Here is a 20,954-nt window from a genome sequence, read left to right as displayed (position 1 = left end):
CCCTGTGTCTACTAAAACTACAAAATTAGCTGGGCATGGTGGTGCATGCCTGTAATCCCAGCTACTCGGGAGGCTGAGGCAGGAGAATCGCTTGAACCTGGGAGGCGGAGGATACAGTGAGCTGAGATCGCGCCCTTGCACTCCAGCCTGGGCAAGAAGAATGAAACTACATCTCAAAAAACAAACAAACAAACAAACAAAAACACCAGGAATATTAGCAAATATTTTGAACTAAATGATAATGAAAACACAAGATATAAAAATTTTTAGAATGCAGCCAAAGCAGTGCTTTGAGAGAAATTTATGGCTTTGGATGCTTATATTAGAAAAGAAGAAAGATCAGGGCCGGGCGAGGTGGCTCATGCCTGTAATCCCAGCATTTTGGGAGGCCAAGGAGGGTGGATCACGAGGTCAGAAAATCGAGACCATCCTGGCTAACACAGTGAAACCCCGTCTGTACTAAAAATACAAAAAAATTAGCTGGGCATTGTGGTACACGCTTGTAGTCCCCGCCACTCAGGAGACTGAGGAGGAGAATTGCTTGAACCCAGGAGGCAGAGGTTGCAGTGAGCTGAGATTGCGCCATTGCACTCCAGCCTGGGTGACAGAGGGAGACTCCATCTTCAAAAGAAAAAAAAAAGAAAGAAAAGAAGAAAGATCTAAATTTAATGACCTAAGCTTTAACTTTAAAATGTTAAAAAAAAAAAAAGGCTAGAAAAGAACAAATGAAACCTATAGTAAGTAGAAAGAAAGAAATAATAAAGGAAATAATTCAATGAGATATAAAACACTAACTAGAGAAAAATCAACACAACCAAAAGTTGGATGATTGAAAAGAATAAAAAAAAATGATAAACTTAGGGGCCGGGCACTGTGGCTCACGCCTGTAATCCCAGCACTTTGGGAGGCTGAGGCGGGCAGATCACCTGAGGTCAGGAGTTGGAGACCAGCCTGACCAATATGGAGAAACCCCGTCTCTACTAAAAAAAATACAAAATTAGCCAGGCATGGTGGCACATGCCTGTAGTCCCAGCTACTCAGGAGGCTGAGGCAGGAGAATTGCTTGAACCCAGGAGGTGGAGGTTGCGGTGAGCTGAGATCACACTCCAGCCTGGGTGACAGAGCGAAACTCCGTCACAAGAAGAAAAAAAAAAAAAGGTAAACTTACTAAACTGGTCAAGAAATAGAGAAACACAGTTTAACAATATCAGGAATAAATGAGAGATGTAACTACGTAATCTACAGACATTTCACTTAAAATTGAAAATTTATCAGTATATAGTTGTTTTTGACACCCTCTTACTATTTTGTAAAAGTTGATAAGATTCTAGTGAAGCTCTTCCCCCACTTCCTGCTCTGTCACCCAGGCTAGAGTGCATTGGCACTATCATAGCTCACTGCAGCCTCAAACTCCTAGGCTCAAGTGATCCTCCTGCCTCAGCCTCCCAAGTAGCTGGGACTACAGGCACATGTTACCATGCCCAGATTTTTTTTCTTATTTCTTTTAGATATGGGTTTCACTATGTTGCCCAGGCTGGTCTTAAGCTCCTGGTCTCAAGCTATCATCCCGTCTGAGCCTTCTGCCTGAGCCTCCCGAGTAGCTGCGATTACAGGCACGAGCCAGCATCCTTAGCCCTTTTTCATTCTTGAACTTAGTAACTTGTGTTTTTTCTAATTTTTTATACCAATAATTTATTAAATTGCCTTTTCAATGAAGTGATTTTCTCTAGTGTATATTTGTTTGCTATGGTATTAATGTCTGTTCCTATCTTTTTTTTCTTCTAATGTCCTTAGATTCTGTTTATTTTCCAATTTAAATCATTGATTATCAGCCATTGTTCTTTTCTCAGAAGCATTTTATTTCTTAATTTGTTTTTAGTTAAACAATCATTTTACTGCTTGAGTACATAGACAAATTTATGCCAGCAGGGCAGAGGCTGTTTGTTGATGATTCATATTTCCAATTGGGAGGGAGGATTCACTTGGTCTTATAATATCTAGCCAAATGGTGAATCCGGCTCTCTATCAGAATCAGACATAATTTAGCATCCTTATCCTTTCTGTTTTGTTCGAGATGCTTTCAAATAGCAACTGCTTTCTTAATTAAATGGTACAGATCATCAGGGAGATCAAGAGCAAGTCCCTTGGACTTAAGAATTCTTAAGATTTCATTGCCTGTCACAAAGCGTACTTGTGCAACACACGTGCGTCTCTCAGGATCACACTGATTTGTGAGGGAGTCAGGCCCTTTTTGGCCAGTTTGTAAATCTGCTCCTTCATGTCATCAGATACCAACTTGAGCTGAGTGGGGATGCTGCGGCGATAGGGCAGAGCCCCTCCAGGGAGCATGCATGTGACCCATGATGGTGGCGGTCAGGCAGCAAAAGGCAAAGCATTTTAAATGCATAAATTTACTTCTAAGCACAGCTTTAGCTGTATCACATGTTTTTGTATGTAGTATTATTTAGTGTTATTTAATAAGTTTTTTTTTCCAATTTCCAATATGATATCTACTTTATTCCATGAGTTATTTAGAAATGTAATTCTCAGTTTCCAAGCACATGGGAAATTTTGAAATTAATATTTAGCTTAATTAGAGTGTGGTCAGAGAATCCCTCTGTATTATTTCATTCCTTTGAAATTTATTGATTTGTTTTATGTGCCAACATATAGTAAATTTTTGAACTTAAAAATAATTCTGTAATTATTGGGTGCAATGTTCTATAGGTGTCAGTTCAAGAGTGTTAATTGTGTTGTTTAAATCTTTATACTGTATCTGATTCTTTGGCATGTGTCCTGTTTATTTGTTATTGAGGGTTATGTGTTAAAATCTTCAAGTATCATTGTGGATTTATCTACTTCTTCGTTTAATTCTATCAGTTTTTAATATACATTTAAGGCTATGTTATTAGGTGCATTCAGTTTAGGTTTGTTGCATTTTTCTGGTGAATCGTACCTTTTTTCATTATGAAATATGTCTCATTTCTAATAATGCTTCTCACATTACAGTCTACTTTATGTATTATTAATATAGCTACCTGTTTTGTTTAGAGTTTGTATAGTAACTGTTTTTGTTTTCTTTTACTTTGAATATTCCTACGTATTTATATTTCATATAAATGCTTATTTTATAAGCAATATATGGTTAGGTTTTAAATTTTCTATCCGGTGTGACCATCTCTTTCTTTTTTTGGAGCATCTTATTTGGAACCTTTTTTATTTAATATGGTTACTTTTATGTTTGGTTTTATATCTACCACCTCGCTATTTACTTCCTATTTGTTCCATGTATTCTGTTTTCCTTTCTCTCTCTGTTACTGCTTTTTTAAAAAAATTATTGAGTATTTTTATTATTCAATATTTCCCTTTATCAGTTTGTTATGACATATATATATTTGACAATTATCTGCAGATTTTTGTCACATGCATCTGTGACTTACCAGAGTTTAATAAAATTAGTATTTTATTCCTTCTAGATAATGAAAAGACCTTAGAATACTTCAACTCTATTTGCTTCTCTCCCTACTTATGTGCTAATGATGTCATTTTTAAATTTTACATATATTAATCCTACAATACATTATTATTGTTTTAGACAGTTAACATTTACTCTTTTGTTACTATTTATTCCTTCCTGCACTTCCAAGCTTACACTGGGGTCATTTTTCTCTGTCTAAAAAGTACCCTTTAGTATTTCCTTTAATGCAGACTATATGATGACAAATCCAGTCATTTGTATTTTCCTGTACATGTCTTTATTTTACCTTCATTTTAAAGAATTTTTAAATTGATCTTAAGTGTTCAGTTGAATGAGTTGTGACAATTGTATTCACCCACATAACACCACATAAATAAGGTATAGAACATTTCCATTTCCCCAGTGCTGGTTGCCAGTCAATTTTCTGTTTACCCACAATGCAACCATTTTCTGATTTCTGACATCATAGATTAGTTTTTCTTGTTCTTGGACTTCATGTACGTTGAATCCTATAAATGAAATATAATACATATAGTTTTGTGTAATGTTTTCAAAACGCATCCATGGTTTGCAGTTAACACTTGTTAATTTCCTCTTTAAAAAATTTTTTGTTAAAGTTTTTTGAGACAGGGTCTTGCTGCATCACCCATACTGGAGTGCAGTGGTATGAACACAGCTTGCTGCAGCTTCCACCTCCTGGGCTCAAGCAATCCTCCCACCTCAGCCTGTCAAGTAGCTGGGACCATAAGTGCATCCCATCATGCCTCACCAACTTTTTTATTTTTTGTAGAGATGGGGTCTCGCCATGTTACCCATGCTGTTCTCAAACTCCTGGGCTCAAGTGATCATCCTGCCTCAGTTTACCAAAGTGCTGGGATTACTACCATTTGTTAACTTCTTATAGCTATGTCATGTTCTAGTGCATGACTATAATACAATTTCTTTATCCAGTCTCTAGCTGATGCACATTTGAGTTGTTCCAATTATTATGATTAAGGCTGCCATGAACTTTCTTGCACACATCTTTTTGTGGATCTATGCCTTCGTTATCCTTGGAAAAAAACTTAGAAGTAGAATTGTGTGGCCATAGGGAAAATGTATGTTTAAATTTACGGGAAATTACCAAACAGTTCTCTAAGACGAGGTAATTGTTTACACTCTCACCAGCAAAGATTGAGAGTTCCAGTTGCTCCATAGCTTTATAAACATCTGGTATTATCACTTTATCCAATCTAGTGGGTGTATGATGGTACCCCATTGAAGCTTTTTTTTAAATTGAATTCTAATTTGCATTTTCCTAATGAATAATGATGTTGAGCACGCTTTCACATGCTTATTGGCCATTCTTACGTCTTTTTTGTTTGTTCAAATACTTTGTACATTTTAAATTGGATTTTTGTTGTTGTTAATTGTTAGCAGTTCCTGATACATTCAGGACACAAGTCTTTTGTCACACATACGCACTGCAAATATTATCTCACAATTCGTGGTATGTCTGTCTATTCATTTTCTTAACAATATTTTTTCTTTTAAAGTCATAAACTTATATAAAATAAAATGCAAGGGCCCTAACTGTTTAGCTCTATGAATTGTGGCAATTAAATATACCCATGTAACCACCACCCAAAGCAAGATATAAAATAATTACATCACCCCTTATCCTCCTTTCAGTCAATGCCTCCCATCAAAGGAAACCAGTATCTGACATCTATCTGTAAAGGTTAGGTTTTTTGTTATTGTTGTTGTTGTTGTTTTTTGTTTTGTTTGTTTTTTGAGATGGAGTTTCACTCTTGTTGCCCAGGCTAGAGTGCAATGGCGTAATCTTGGCTCACCGCAACCTCCGCCTCCTGGGTTCAAGCAATTCTCCTGCCTCAGCCTCCCCAGTAGCTGGGATTATAGGCATGTGCCACCACACCTGGCTAATTTTGTATTTTTAGTAGAGATGGGGTTTCTTCATGTTGGTCAGGCTGGTCTCAAACTTCCAACCTCGGGTGATCTGCCCACCTTGGCTTCCCAAAGTGCTGGGATTACAGGCGTGAGCCACCGCGCCTGGCCCTGTTTACATATTTACTGTATGTTTCCAGTTAGATAAAGTTCAAATACAAATAAAACTAACCTCTGGGCTCTTTCAAACTCCTGACCTCGGGTAATCTGCTGGCCTCAGCCTTCCAAAGTGCTGGGATTACAGGCATGAGCCACTGTGCCCGGCCAAAGATATCCTTCTAAAAGTCTTAAAGTTTTCCGTTTGCATTTAAGTCCATAATACATATGAAATTATTGTTTCTGTTTGGTATGAGGCAAGAATTCAGTTCCTCTTTTTCTGTATGGATTACCAGTTGTCCCAGTCTCATTTATTTAAGAGTCTATCCTTTCCCCACTTATTGTCAATACCATTTCTATCATATATTGTTTCTGTACATGTGTGGGTTTTTTAGGCTCTTTATTCAGTTCTACTGGTCTTTTACCCTTACACCAATTCAGTGGTATCTTAATTACAACTTTAACATGAATCATGATGTCTGGTTAGACACATGCTTCTACTTTGTAATTACAACTTTAACATGAATCTTGACGTCTGGTTAGACACATGCTTCTACTTTGTTCTTCCTTTTTTTTGAGACAGAGTGTTGTTCTGTTGCCCAGGCTGGAGTGCAGTGGTGCAATCGCAGCTCACTGCAACCTCTACCTCACGGGTTCAAACAATTCTCCTGCCTCAGCCTCCCAAGCAGCTGGGACTACAGGTGCCCACCACCATGCCCAGCTAATTTTTGTATTTTTAGTAGAGATGGGGTTTCACCATATTAGTCAGGCTGATCTCGAACTCCTGACCTGTTGCAGGAAGTCAGGGACTCCGAACTGCCTAGTGGAGCTGTGAGAAGAGGGCCACCGTCCTCCAGACCCCAGAATGGTAGATTCACTTGTTACGGGAAGTCAGGGACCCTGAACGGAGGGGCCAGCTGAAGCCATGGCAGAGAACATAAATTGTGAAGATTTCATGGACATTTATCACTTCCCCAATCAATACTCTTATAATTTCCTATGCCTGTCTTTACTTTAATCTCTTAATCCTGTCATCTTCGTAAACTGAGGATATATGTCACCTCGGGACCCTGTGATGATTGCGTTAACTGCACAAATTGTTGTAAAACATGTGTGTTTGAACGATATGAAATCTGGGCATCCTAAAAAAGAAGAGGATAACAGCGATTTTCAGGGAACAAGGGAGATAACCATAAGGTCTGACTGCCTGTGGGGCCAGGCAGAACAGAGTCGTATTTCTCTTCTTGAAGAAAGCAAATAGGAGAAATATCGCTGAATTCTTTTCCCAGCAAGGAATAACCCTGGGAAAGGAATGCATTCCCAGGGGGAGGTCTCTAAAATGGCCACTCTGGGAGTGTCTGTCTTATGTGGTTGAAGATAAGGGATGAAATACTCCCTGGTCTCCTGCAGTGCCCTCAGGCTTGCTAGGATTAGGAAATTCCAGCCTGGCGAATTCTAGTCAGACTGGTTGTCTGCTCTCAAACCCTGTTTCCTGTTAAGATGTTTATCAATGACAATGCGTGCCCAGCAGGACATGGAACCTCATCAGTAATTCTAATTTCACCCTGGCCTTGTGATCTTGCTCTGCCCTTTGCCTTGTGATCTTTTATTGCCTTTTGAAGCATGTGATCTCTGTGACCCACTCCCTATTCGTACACTCCCTCCCCTTCTAAAATCCCTAATAAAAACTTGCTGATTTTGCGGCTCGAGGTTGCCATCACAGTCCTATCAATATGTGATGGCACCCCCGGAGGCCCAGTTGTAAAATTTCTCTTTGTACTCTTTCTCTTTATTTCTCAGACCAGCCAACACTTAGGGAAAATAGAAAAGAACCTACTTTGAAATACTGGGGGCTGGTTCTCCCAATACTGACCTTGTGATCCGCCTGCCTTGGCCTCCCAAAGTGCTGAGATTACAGGTGTGAGCCACCACACCCAGCCTCATATCTCTTTTCTTTTCTTTTTTTTTTTTTTTTTGAGACAGAGAGTCTAGCTCTGTAGCCCAGGCTGGAGTGCAGTGGTGTGATCTCAGCTCACTGCAGCCTCTGCCTCCTGGGTTCAAGCGATTCTCCTGCCTCAGCCTCCCGAGTAGCTGGGATTACAGGCATGTGCCACCACACTCGGCTAATTTTGTATTTTTAGTAGACACGGGGTTTCTCCACGTTGGTCAGGCTGGTCTCAAACTCCCAACCTCAGGTGATCTGCCCGCCTTGGCCTCCCAAAGTGCTGGGATTACAGGCGTGAGCCACCATGCCCAGCCCATCTTTCTTAAGTAAGACACAAAAAGCAAAAGCAAAATGGAAAAACTGGTGACCAAATTTAACTGTACTTGGGCCCAGTGGTGCACATCTATAGTCCTAGCTCCTCCAGTGCCTGAGGTGGGAAGATAGCTTGAGCTCAGGAAGGTCAAGGCTGTAGTGAGCTGAGATCGCACCACAGCACTCCAGACTGGGGAATGGAGGGTGACTCTATCTCAAAAAGAAAAAAAAATAACTACATTAAAATTTAGGACTACTACTCATACCAGAAGAGTGAAAAAGCAAGTCACAACTGGAAACTTAGAGAACTTACATAACTTATATAATTATACCTCAAACACATGGTGAATTCCTAAAAATCCACAAAGAAAAAAGACAACATACCCCAAAGAAAAGTGAGCAAAAGATAGATATGTCACAAAAGCAAGAAAGTGAATGGCCAAAAATATGAAAAAAAAAAAGCCTCAGCTTTATTAGTAATCAGGGAAATGGAAATTAAAACCACAGATTCTAGTTTTCATTCTCACCCAGTTGGCAAAAGCTCATTGTCAACACCAAGTGTTGGTGAGGACATGGGGCAGTGGAAATGTTCACACTCCGCTGGTGGGAGTGTAAATTGGGAAGACAACCTGGCATTATCTAGTAAATTGTAGATGGGCACATCCCGTGACCAACCATTCCTCCCCTTGGTTTTTATTCTGGAGAAAGTCTCACACATGGACTTCAAGAGGCTTGTAAGGATGTTCCCAGCAGTGTTGTTTGTTACAGCAAAATCTGGAAACAGCCCAAAATCCATCAACAACAGACTGGATAAATAAACTGTCATGTATTATTAATATATATATACACACAGACACAAACATGAATGAATTATACACATCAACATGAATAAATCGCAAAGTTTTCATAAGAAGAGCAAGTCACATTATGTTTCCACATATGTACATTAAACACATACAAAGCTAAATATATTTTAAAATACACAATATATGATTCGATTATAAAGAAAGCCAAGGAATAATAAATACAAAATTCAGCATAGCAGCCCTGTCTGTTGGGAATGTGATCAGAGAGACCATACCTGGAACCTCAGTGTTACTGGTAATGTCATGTTTCTTGGAGTCAAGAGTGCAAGGGAAGGCTGGGCACTGTGGCTCATGTGTGTAATCCCAGCACTTTGTGAGGCTGAGGAAGGTGGATCATTTGAGGTCAGGAGTTCCAGACCATCCTGGCCAACATGGCTAAACCCCGTCTCTACTAAAAATACAAAAATTAGGCGTGGTGGCAGGTACCTGTACTCCCACTACTCAGGAGGCTGAGGCACGAGAATCACTTGAACCCGGGAGGCAGAGGTTGCAGTGAGCTGAGATTGTTCCACTGCACTCCAGCCTGGGCAACACAGTGAGACTCCATCTCAAAAAAAAATGCAAGGGAACTTGTTTTATTATTAGTCTTTAAATATGTTAATTGTATTTTTGTCGATGTTATTTTTCACAATAGTATCTTAACAAAAACAAATCTTACAAGCTACAGGGATTGTGGGGCAGGCAGTGGGAAGAGATGGGCATAGTTAGTAGTCAATACAAGAAATGCAAGAATCTGTTAACTCATTCCTCTAGGTGATTAGTAACCTTCTGTTTCACTTTTTAATTTAAAATTTTAGTTGTGTATTTTTCTGATGAACTATTTCATAAATACAGAAAGGTATAGAATATAATAATCACCTATGTGTCCATGACCCAGTTTAAGGTGTAAGGCTTGGCCAAGTGCAGTGGCTCACGCCTGAAATCCCAGCACTTTGGGAAACCTGAGATGGGAGGATCACTTGAGGTGAGGAGTTCGAGACCAGCCTGGGCAACATGGTGAAACCTGATCGCTACTAAAAATACAAAAATTAGCCAGTTTTAGTGGGCACTGTGTGACCCAGCTACTTCAGGAACTAAGGATGCTTGAACCCAGGAGTTGGAGGTTACAGTGAGCTATGATCACAGCCTGCACTCCGGCCTGAGCCATAAGATGGAGACTCTGTCCGAAACAACAACAACAAAAAGGTCTAAGACTTTACAAAAATAGTGGAAGCCCTTTGTGTGACCCTCCCCCATTGTATTCCCCTTCCTGCATCCCCAGTAATCACATTTCTGAAATTTGTACCACTCCTTTCTATGCTGGTCTTCCTACTTTTACCGACATATTCATGTACCCTTAAAAGTTCGTATTGTATTGTTAGGCATGTTTGGCATTTTATATACGTGGAATTATGGCATCATTTGGTACCTATCCTTCTGCAACTCTTTTTCCCAATGTTATCTTTAAATTTTTATTTAGAGACAGGGTCTCACTTTGTCACTCAGGCTGGAGTGCAGTGGCATGCTTACAGCTCATTGCGGCCTGTAACTCCTAGGCGCAAACGATCTTCCTCCAGAGCAGCTAGGACTACAGGCACGTGCTACTATGTCCAGATAATGGCTGGATAATTTTTCTTTACTTTCTTTTTTTTTTTTTTTGTAGAGACAGGGTCTTATTGTGTTGCCTAGCCTGGTCTCAAACTCCTGGGCTCAAGCCATCCTCTTGCCTGGGCTTCCCAAAGAGCTGGAATTATAGGTGTGAGCCACCATGCCTGGCCCCCAGTATTTTTCTTAATGTTTGTCCATGTTGATGTGGCAGGATTCTTTGTATCCACTTGTAATTTATGTTTCCAATCTTCCAACATTTTACAAACTTTTTGTTATGGGAAATTTCAAACATATACACGAGTAAACAGAATCTCATAATAAGATTCTCGTAATTCCTCCTGTTACTCATCACCTAGCTTTAACAGTTATCAACACGTGGTCAATTTTGTTTCATCTATTACCCCACTCATTTCCCACCCTCTTGTATTATTTTGAAGTAAATCCCAGACATCATATAATTCTTTCCTAAATATTTCAATATGTGTTTCTAAAAGCTTAGTGTTCTTTTCATAAAGATATAATCACTTATCACACCTACAAATAATTAACAGTTTCTTTTTTTGAGACAAAGTCTTGCTCTGTGGCCGAGGTTGGAGTACAGTATCCTGATCTCGGCTCACTGCAACTTCTGCCTCCTGGGTTCAAGAGATTCTCTTGCCTCAGCCTCCGGAGTAGCTGTGATTCCAGGTGTCTGCCACCACGCCCAGCTAATTTTTTGTATTTTTAGTAGAGATGGGGTTTCGCCATGTTGGCCAGGCTGGTCTCAAACTCCTGATCTCAAGTGATCCACCCACCTCAGCATCCAAAGGGCTGGAATTATAGGCGTGAGCCACCATGCCCAGCCAATTAACAGTTTCTTTTTTTTTTTTTTTTTTGAGACGGAGTCTCACCCTGTTGCCCAGGCTGGAGTGCCATGGCACGATCTTGGCTCACTGCAACTGGGTTCAAACGATTCTCCTGGGTTCAAGTGCCTCCCGGGTTCAAATGATTCTCCTGCCTCAGCCTCCTGAGTAGCTGGGATTACAGGCGCCTGCCACCACGCCCAGCTATTTTTTGTAGTTTTAGAAGAGACAGGGTTTCACCATGTTGGCCAGGCTGATCTCGAACTCCTGACCTCGTGATCCGCCTGCCATGGCCTCCCAAAGTGCTGGGAATACAGGTGTCATTTTTTTTTTTTTTCTTTTTTTTTTTTTTTTTTTTTTTTTTTGAGACAGAGTCTCATCTGTCGCAGAATCTCAGCTCACTGCAACCTCCACCTCCCAGGTTCAAGCAGTTCTCTGCCTCAGCCTCCTGAGTAGCTGGGATTACAGGCAAGCACCACCACGCCCAGCTAATTTTTGTATTTTTAGTAGAAACAGGGTTTTACCATCTTGGCCAGGCTGGTCTTGAGCTCCTGACCTCGTGATCCACCCACCTCAGCCTCCCAAAGTGCTGGGATTACAGGCGTGAGCCACCGCACCTGGCCAACGGTTTCTTAATATCATCAAATATCCAGTGTTCAAATTCCCAAATTTCTCATCTGTCATTTTTCACATTCTGTTTGAATCAAGTCTTTATTTTTGTTTTGTTATTGTTGTGGGTTTTTTTTGTTGTTGTTGTTGTTTTTTTGGTGAGACAGTCTTGTTCTGTCACCCAGGCTAGAGTGCAGTGGCACAATCTCAGCTCACTGCAACGTTTGCCTCCCTGCAACCTTCACCTCCTGGGTTTAAGTCATTCTTGTGCCTCAGCCTCCCAAGTAGCTGGGACTACAGGCATACACTACCATGCCTGGCTAATTTTTTGTATTTTAGTAGAGATGGGTCTCTACTAAAGTCTAAAGTTCTGGTCTCGAACTCCTGACCTCAGCAATCTGCCCACCTCAGCCTCCCAAAGTTCTGAGATTACAGGCGTGAGCCACTGTGCCTGGCCAAGTCTTTGTTTTATTTTTTTATTTTATTTTTTTAACTTGCTGATATGCTACCCCATGCTGAAGATCTCACGCTGAGTGAAGTGCAGTTTCCTCACTCCATTGATGGGTTAAGAATATAGACTTCTTCAGGTGGCTTGTAGGACCCAAGAGCATTTTCCACAGATGCCTGGTTTGTACATCGATTTTTTTTTTTTTTTTTTTTTTGAGACAGAGTTTCGCTCCTGTCACCTAGGCTAGAGTGCAGTGGCGCGATCTCGGCTCACTGCAACCTCTGCCTCCTGGGTTCAAGCGATTCTCCTCCCTCAGCCTCCTGAGTAGCTGGGATTACAGGCACCTGCCACCGTGCCCAGCTAATTTTTGTATTTTTAGTAGAGATGGGCTTTCACCATGTTGGCCAGGCTGGTCTCAAACTCCTGACCTCAGGTGATCCTCCCACCTCAGCCTCTCAAAGTGCTGGGATTACAGGCGTGAGCCACTGTGCCCGGCCTCATCACTGATATTTATTAACTCTTTAATGTTGTTGGTTTTTTATGCTTCCTGTGGTCTTTGTGTAAAGAGCTCCTTTAAAGTCTTTCTTCTTAACATCTCATTAGCTGGTTATGCAGTTACTCAGTATTTACCATATTGAGTAAAATAAATACTTGTTTACTAATAATTCATGCTAAGCAAATACTGATTTCCATAATCTTACCATCATTGCTCTTCCTTGAAAGCGAAGGGTGTGGGGTAAGACGAAAGAGTGAGGAAATAACCAAATGAGATAATGTCCAGGTAAGTAGACTGTGACCTGAATGGTACTATACAGTGCTGACAGCTTCTTAGCCTAGTCTTACATTCAGGCTCTCATCCACCATTTAGGCTGCTGCAGCGTGGCATTAGACAATGCATGTCTAATGCATGCAGTCTTGCCAGTTGCTCTCAGTGTTGTTGGCACAGTGGTGTTTCAATGACAATTTCATTATTTTCCTTTTTTTTTTTTTTTTTTTGAGACAGAGTCTCACTCTGCCACCAGGCTGGAGTGCAGTGGCATGATCTCGGCTCACTGCAACCTCTGCCTCCTGGGTTCAAGCGATTCTCGTGCCTCAGCCTCCCAAGTAGCTGGGATTACAGGCACACGCCACCACACCCAGTTAATTTTTTTTGTATTTTTAGTAGAGATGGGGTTTCACCATGTTGGCCAGGATGGTCTTGATCTCCTGACCTCATGATCTGTCTGCCTTGGCCTCCCAAAGTGCTGGGATTACAGGCATGAGCCACCACGCCTGGCCTATTTTCCTCTTTTTAGTAAGAATAAAAATGAGTAGAATTGGGAAAAAAAATGAGGCTGCTGATGCTAGTGATTGGAAGCATTGCTCTCATAAGTGTGCTGAAAGAAGACAAAGACAAGCTCCTCAGAGGCACCGAGAGCAATGAATATTTAGCCTCATCTGAACTCTTAGTCACGTGCCAGCTGACATATATTCAGTTGTTAAGAATAAAAAGGGGCTGGGTGCCATGGCTCATGCCTGTAATCCCAGCACTTTGGGGGGCTGAGGCGGGCGGATCACTTGAGCCCAGGAGTTCAAGACCAGGCTGGCAACATGGCAAAACCCCATCTCTACTGAAAATGTAACAAATTAGCTGGGCATGGTGGTGTGCACCTGTAGTCCCAGCTACCTGGGAGGCTGAGGTGGTAGGATGACCTGAGCCCAAGGAGGCTGAGGCTACATGGAGCTGTGATGACACCACTGCACTCCAGCCTGGGCAACAGAGCAAGACCCTGTCTCCAAAAAAAAAAGAAAAGAAAAAATATCTACAGATTCTAAAAATATATTGTTCAATGCGGTGATTAAAATGTGAAATATAATTGGGCATTTTATAATATTTTTAGCTTTCTGGGAATGAACTGCCCTTAACACATTTAAGCCTATTGTTTGAACTTTCATACATTTGTCTTTTCGATATGCTTCAGAAATACATTATGTTCAGAAACATGGAAGGGCCCATATGTGAGTAAAGCTTCCTCTCTCGTAGTTACCCGCAGAATTACAACTCTGGAGATAGAATGAGGAAACCAGCCTAGACCTATCACAAGGTTGTCATGCTCAGCCAGCCTGGAGAGAAGGGCAGAGAAGAAAGGGGGTGGATATCTTGCCCAGGAGAACAAGCCACTTTTTCTCTGGCAGCCCAGGGCAGTCATTTCATGAGAGGCCAACCCGATGACATGTGCCTTGTTCACATGGTTAAAATATGCTGTCCAGCTGCTCTGTTTCCTCATGTGGTAGGCACTACAGGTGTAATCTTTTGGTATTTGTGTGATGCAGGAGACTGAACAGCCTCATTTGAAGTCTTGATGACATTCAGAACCTGGCAGTGACTTAAAGTGTCATTTAGTACAAGACAGAGGACTCCTTCAGCAGTTAGGATTGGAAGCCCAAGGGGGCTGTTTACCTCATGGCCTTGAGCATCTGCAGACAGGATCAGAGGGTGCAGTATGGGCATGCAGCCTTCACCATCTGCTCTGCCTTGAATTACAAGTATACCAAGAATGCTCATCACAACTACCTCCTCGGAAAAAGGAGGCTAGAAGTGATTCATAGCCCTATGCAATATTTTAGGTCCAACACTTTGTGTATTTATTTTGGCAAAAGCTTTGGGAGCAGAGGAAGTCATAGTACAATGGTATCACTTGACTCTGACATCGCCAATATTAGTTTTCCCTTGATAGGACACTAAACTCAGCTATGTTAAATTATATTTCACTGTAGTTGCCCTCAAGAGATAAATTCTGCTTAATAGTAGGGAAATGGCCCTGGTCCTAAAATCTAGCTTACACTTTGAGATTCTTCTGTAAAAGAGAACCTCAGAGGAATAGAAACCTGTAATGATGATCATGAGCCTCAACTTTACTCAACAAACATTGGTGAATTGTATTTGAATTGCCCTGTTTGCTAACTAGAATGTGAACAGTTGTACAGCAAAGAACCAAGTTTTCTTCATCTTTTATTCCCCATGGAACTTACGGCACTTCGCACATAGCAGGGATTCACTAAAGCAGAGCGGAAAAGATGTGCATATAAATAGAGTACAAGAAAGTAATTAGGGCTGAGAAAGAGACTATGCATGAGCTGTGGGATCCCAGAAGAGGAGAGATGAGTTTCAGCTGGAGGAACTGGAAAGGCTTCACAGGGTGGTATCAGCTAAGCTAGGTCTTGACAAATAGCTGGACCTTAACAGATTGAAATGTAGAGGATAAGAGTTATCATATATTGAACTGTGCCAGGCATTGTGCTAAGCATTTGACATGCCTAATCCAACTGAATCCTCCCAGCAACTCCATGAGAAATATACCCTTATCCCATTTTATTTATTTAGTTTTCCATAAAATTTAACAAATTAGAGATGGGTGGTCTTGCTATGTTGCCCAGGCTGGTCTTGAACTCTGGGGCTCAAGCAGTCTTCCTGCCTCAGCCTCCCAAAGTGCTGTGATTACAGGCATGAGCCAATGTGCTCAGCCTCATTATCCTATTTTAGAACTGAAGAAACCTGTGGCTCAGGCAAATTAAGTGATTTTCTCAAAGTCACACAGCTGGTAAGTGATAGAGCCAGGATTCTACCCAGTCTGAAATAAACGGTAGTTCTTTTTTTTTTTTGAGACAGAGTTTTGCTCTTGTTGCCCAGGCTGGAATGCAATGGCACAATCTTGCTCACTGCAACCTCTGCCTCCTGGGTTCAAGTGATTCTCCTGCCTCAGCCTCCTGAGCGGCTGGGATTATAGGCATGCACCACCACGCCTGGCTAATTTTGTATTTTTAGTAGAGAGGGTTTCTCCATGATAGTCAGGCTGGACTCGAACTCCCAACCTCAGGTGATCCACCTGCCTTGGCTCCCAAAGTGTTGGGATTACAGGTGTGAGCTACCGCGCCTGGCCTAGGGTAGCTCTTAAACACTGCGCTATACTGGCCATAGTTCTAGAAATGAATTCAGTGGTTCAGTGTTTGGAAAAATATGGACTACGTTCTAAAAGCATTTACTAGTGATATGGCTGGAGGATGGAGTATGTGGAGGGTGGAGGGCAGAGGGAAATAAAGTTGTTTGGTAAGTCAGGGACAGGTCACAGAGAACCTTGCATGCTATGCTAAGGAACTGGGAGATTTTTGGAAGTTGATGGAAACATTAAATGCCTATTAGTGAAGTGGCAGGACTAGATATGTACTTTAGGAAGACAACTCAGTATGACGGGGCGGGATAAGAGGCATAAAAACCAGTTGGATGGCTATTGCAGTAGTGGCGCAGGAGTGAAAAGGCATGCATAGCCCCAGGAATATGTAATCCTGCAAACCTAGTTGAGATTGTTTCATTTTAAGGGAAAAAAAAAAAAGCTGTGTTCAAAAATCTAGACTCCAAACAACATAAATTAGAGAATAATTCTTAGTTTTTTATGTGCTCTATATTAAAGCTTTTAAAATAAGATTTGGTTTATAAAATTTTTTGCACATGAATCTTTAGGAACTGCATAAATTGACCTCTGTTTATATAATATTCTTTACTATTTATTTATTTGAGACAGAGTCTTGCTCTGTCATCCAGGCTGGAATCCAGTGGTGCCATCTCGGCTCACTGCAACCTCTGCCTCCCAGGTTCAAGTGGTTCTCCAGCCTCAGCCTCCCAAGTATCTGGGATTACAGGCGCGTGCCACCACGCCCAGCTAAGTTTTGCATTTTTTAGTAGAGATGGGGTTTCGCCATGTTGGCTAGGCTGGTCTTGAACTCTTGACCTCGGGTGATCCTCCTGCCTCAGCCTCCCAGAGTGCTGGGACTACAGGTGTGAGCCACCACGCCCAGCCTATATAACATTCTTTAAAGGAACATTGCCAATCAATTGTTACACAGGAATATGGCAAATTTCCATATATCCCTTATAACTAAAACTCTTTTGAAACTTAGACAGGTGAGAGGGTGGGAGGGGAGTGAGGGATGAAAAATTACTTAATGAGCCTGATGTGCACTATTCAGGTGATGGTTACATGAAATAACCCAGACTTCGCCACTATGCACTATATCCATGTAACATAACAACACTTATACCCCTAAATCTATAAAAACAAAACAACAAACCTTTTTTTACATGACTCCATGTTTTCTTCTAACCCTTGTGAATGGCACTAAATAGGTTAAATAAACCTATAAATTAAAAAGTCAAGTTCTTGAAATATTTCCAACAAAACAGAAACCAGCAGCATCAGGCCTGGGGAAACTCCCGTAGACTGTTGCTTCTGGACTGTGCTCTGGATGTACAAGTACTTCCCTTGTCCACTGTGCTCACTCACATTCCTGAGCTATGCGTGTAGCTCTGACACAACGTGTGACACCGTGGCATTGGCTCATGACATGGAATCTCTACTTCTCCAAAGGGGAATTGAGTTGTTCATGAGGAGGTAGGTTCTCTAATCTTCCTTTCATGGAGAGTTCATTCTCATGATTTCCCACTTGAACCCAGGAGGCAGAGATTGCAGAACAAACAAAGAATAAAAAATTAGGTTTGCTGTGAAATCTCATCACCCACTTTATGGGGTCTTATCAGCGAAGCTAGAAACATGTCCCATTTGACTGCAGAGCCTGTGAGAGTGACAGTACTTCACATCTCTCCAGTGGTCAACGTTTTTCATTTGCTGCCTAAAACATTATCATCTGGATATTATAGCATTATTATTTTAAGTGTTGGAGTGATTTCATTAAAATGAGTTTTTATCTTTTAGAGATAAATATTAAAGATTTAAAGTTGAAATTATGATGCCTGAGATTTGCTTCAAAACAACACAGGATGGAGGAAGTCAGTTGGAGTGCAGATAAAATAATAATGGCCATGAGTTGATGACTGTTGAAGCTGGGTGATGGGTACATGGGGGATTATTATACTATTCACTATATAAATTAGTGAATGGCTGGGTGCAGTGGCTCACGCCTGTAATCCCAACACGTTGGGAGGCCGAGGCAGGTGGATCACGAGATCAGGAGTTCAAGACCAGCCTAGCCAACATGGTGAAACCCCATCTCTACTAAAAGTACAAAAAATTAGCTGGGCGTGGTGGCAGGCACCTGTAATCCTAGCTACTTGGGAGGCTGGGGCAGGAGAATCACTTGAACCTGGGAGGCGGAGATTGCAGTGAGCCGAGATTGTGCCACTCCACTCCAGCCTGGGTGACAGAGTAAGAGTCCATCTAAAAAAAAAAATAAAATAAATAAATAAATAATAAAAAAATTAGTGAATAATTATTAGCTTTACAAAAGGTCTGCTGTTGTCGATGTTTGAAATTATAAATAACTTTAAAATGATCACTCTTTAGGTATAGAACAGAATTAGCAATGTTTAGATTTGGGGGTGAAATACTAATGAATTGTTTCTTGAAATATGTGCATGCCCAGTCATTTCTCTTCTTTTTTTTTTTTTTTGGAGACGGAGTCTCACTGTGTCGCCAGGCTGGAGTACAGTGGTGCAATCTCTGCTCACTGCAACTTCGGACTCCCTAGTTCAAGCTGTTCTCCTGCTTCAGCCTCCTGAGTAGCTGGGATTACAGGCACATGCCACCACATCCAGCTAATTTTTTTGTATTTTTACCAGAGATGGGGTTTCACCATGTTGGCCAGGTTGGTCTTGAACTCCTGACCTCAGGTGATCCACCCACCTCGGCCTCCCAAAGTGCTGGAATTACAGACGTGAGCCACTGCGCCTGGTCAGTAATTTCTCTTCGTAATACCTAGTACACTATTCAATCCACCTACTGTCTCCAAGCCTACACTAACTCTGTACAGCTGTGATTAGTTGCAGATGCATTTGTCTGTGCCTTTTATCTGTGTTCTTAGAGCTTTTTTACCTCTGCCTTCCCTTTCATTAGATTAGTAACCTCATCGCAGCAGGACTTTCTATTTAACTGGCCCCTCACCCTATGGCTCTAAGTACTATGATGTCTCAAGTATGAGAAAATAAATTGTTAAAGACAAGATATGAGATCAAACAGTGTAAGTCAACATTTTTCAAAAGGCTGGCAAAGGGATGTAATGTATGTAAATGTTGGTATATGTGTCAGAAACATCTGAGTTCAATTCAGTCACCGACAGTGATTCCCTCTGAAGCTCGGGAGAATGTATCACACTTTTTCTTCCTGTAAAATAGAAATAATCTAGTCTCAGGGTAGAGAAGTGAGAGGAGAGAAATAGGGTTGGGGATGATAGCCATGTTTTCCAGTGACCCAGTCATTCCCAAGTGGTGGGGACCATGGATCTATTCTCAGGTGGCTGTGCCTACCATTGTTGGTCTGTCTCTTATTGGTGTGGGTCTTCTGAGTAGGTGAACTTGCCACCATAAGTCTTCTGAAGCAGCTGTAGCCCATTTTCCTCTTTTAGCATAGAGTTGTAGAAAATTTTATTGTTGGCCAAGTGTGGTGGCTCACGCCTGTAATCCCCAATGCTTTGGGAGGCCTAGGTGGGAGTATTGCTTGAGGCCAGGAGTTCAGGATCAACCTGGGCAACACAGTGAGACCACCCTCACATCTCTATAAGAAATTTTAGGCTGGGTGTGGTGGCTCACAACTGTAATCTCAGCACTTTGGGAGGCTGAGGCAGGTGGATCACTTGAGGTCAGGAGCTCGAGACCAGCCTTATCAACATGGTGAAACCCTGTCTCTACTAATAATACAAAAATTAACCGAGTGTGGTGGCACACGCCTGTAATCCGAGCTACTCGGGAGGCTGAGGCAAGAGAATCGCTTGAACATAGGAGGCGGAGGTTGCAGTGAGCCAAGATTGCACCACTGCACTCCAGCCTGAGCGACAGAGCGAGACTCTGTGTCAAAATAAATAAATAAATAAACAAGTAAAATTAAAAAAGAAAGAAGGAAAATGTTATTGTTGAGAAAGATCATAGCATTATTTTATAGGTGATCCAAAGGCTCTGAGTGTGCGGGGACTTGCTCAAGGTCATAGTTATGCACTGAGGCTCAGACTAGAAGCCAGGTCTCCTCAACAGTTCAGTATATGAGACAACTCTCCACCTCCACCCAAGTCCTAGAGACATTCCTTGGGGGCTTATTTTGAGGATCTTAGGCTGATAGGAATCAAGGGATAGGTTAACAGCTGCCCTATATTGAGAACTATAATCTCTAGTTTTGGCTTTCAAAAAGAAGTATAGCGAGGGTGACTTATCTCTTAAGCAACCTGCTAAGATGACTGAGCAAATCACTGTGGGGGAAGGGTGATGTCATGTTGTCCTTTCTGGCCTCCACACTGAAACTGGGAACTACTCTCTTGGTAAGGAAATAAAGGAGGAAGTGAAGAAGATTCATCATTGCTTAAGGAACCTGGTATGTGAGCTAGGATTCCCTAGCTTTCGGCTGAGGCAACAGGGCGAAACTTTCTCACTCAGGTGTTCTCAGGCCCCAGCTGAGAAGGGATGGAGCACTGCTGGTTGTTGGGACTGGCCTGTTCACCTGCGCAGTCTGAGCAGCTCATGGGAATTCTAGAGATGTCGGATCTTCATGGCTGGGCACAGTGGCTCACGCCTGTAATTCCAGCACTTTGGGAGGCCGAGGCGGGCAGATCACCTGAGGTTGGGAGTTCGAGATCAGCCTGACCAACATGGAGAAACCCCGTCTCTACTAGTAATGCAAAAATTAGCCAGGCGTGGTGATGCATGTCTGTAATCTCAGCTACTCAGGAGGCTGAGGCAGGAGACTTGCTTGAACCTGGGAGGCGGAGGTTGCAGTGAGCCGAGATCACGCCATTGCACTCCAGCCTGGGCAACAAGAGCGAAACTCCGTCTCAAAAAAAAAAAAAAAAAAAA

General features: G+C 41.8%; 1 protein-coding gene and 1 pseudogene across 2 annotated transcripts in view; one reads left to right on the top strand and one right to left on the bottom strand.

Annotated features, from left to right (window-relative positions):
• CDKL3 (cyclin dependent kinase like 3) overlaps positions 1–20,954 on the top strand; it is a 141,551-nt gene that overhangs the window by 106,284 nt on the left and 14,313 nt on the right. The gene's annotated exons all lie outside the window — the stretch shown is intronic.
• Positions 1,880–2,362, bottom strand: LOC116470620 (small ribosomal subunit protein uS15-like; annotated as a pseudogene).

The sequence above is a fragment of the Hylobates moloch genome, unplaced genomic scaffold (genome assembly GCF_009828535.3).
Source record: "Hylobates moloch isolate HMO894 unplaced genomic scaffold, HMol_V3 SCAFFOLD_6, whole genome shotgun sequence".
Classification (NCBI taxonomy): domain Eukaryota; kingdom Metazoa; phylum Chordata; class Mammalia; order Primates; family Hylobatidae; genus Hylobates; species Hylobates moloch.
The sequence above is the reverse complement of the archived record's forward strand: the minus strand, read 5'-3'. Positions and strand labels throughout refer to the sequence as shown.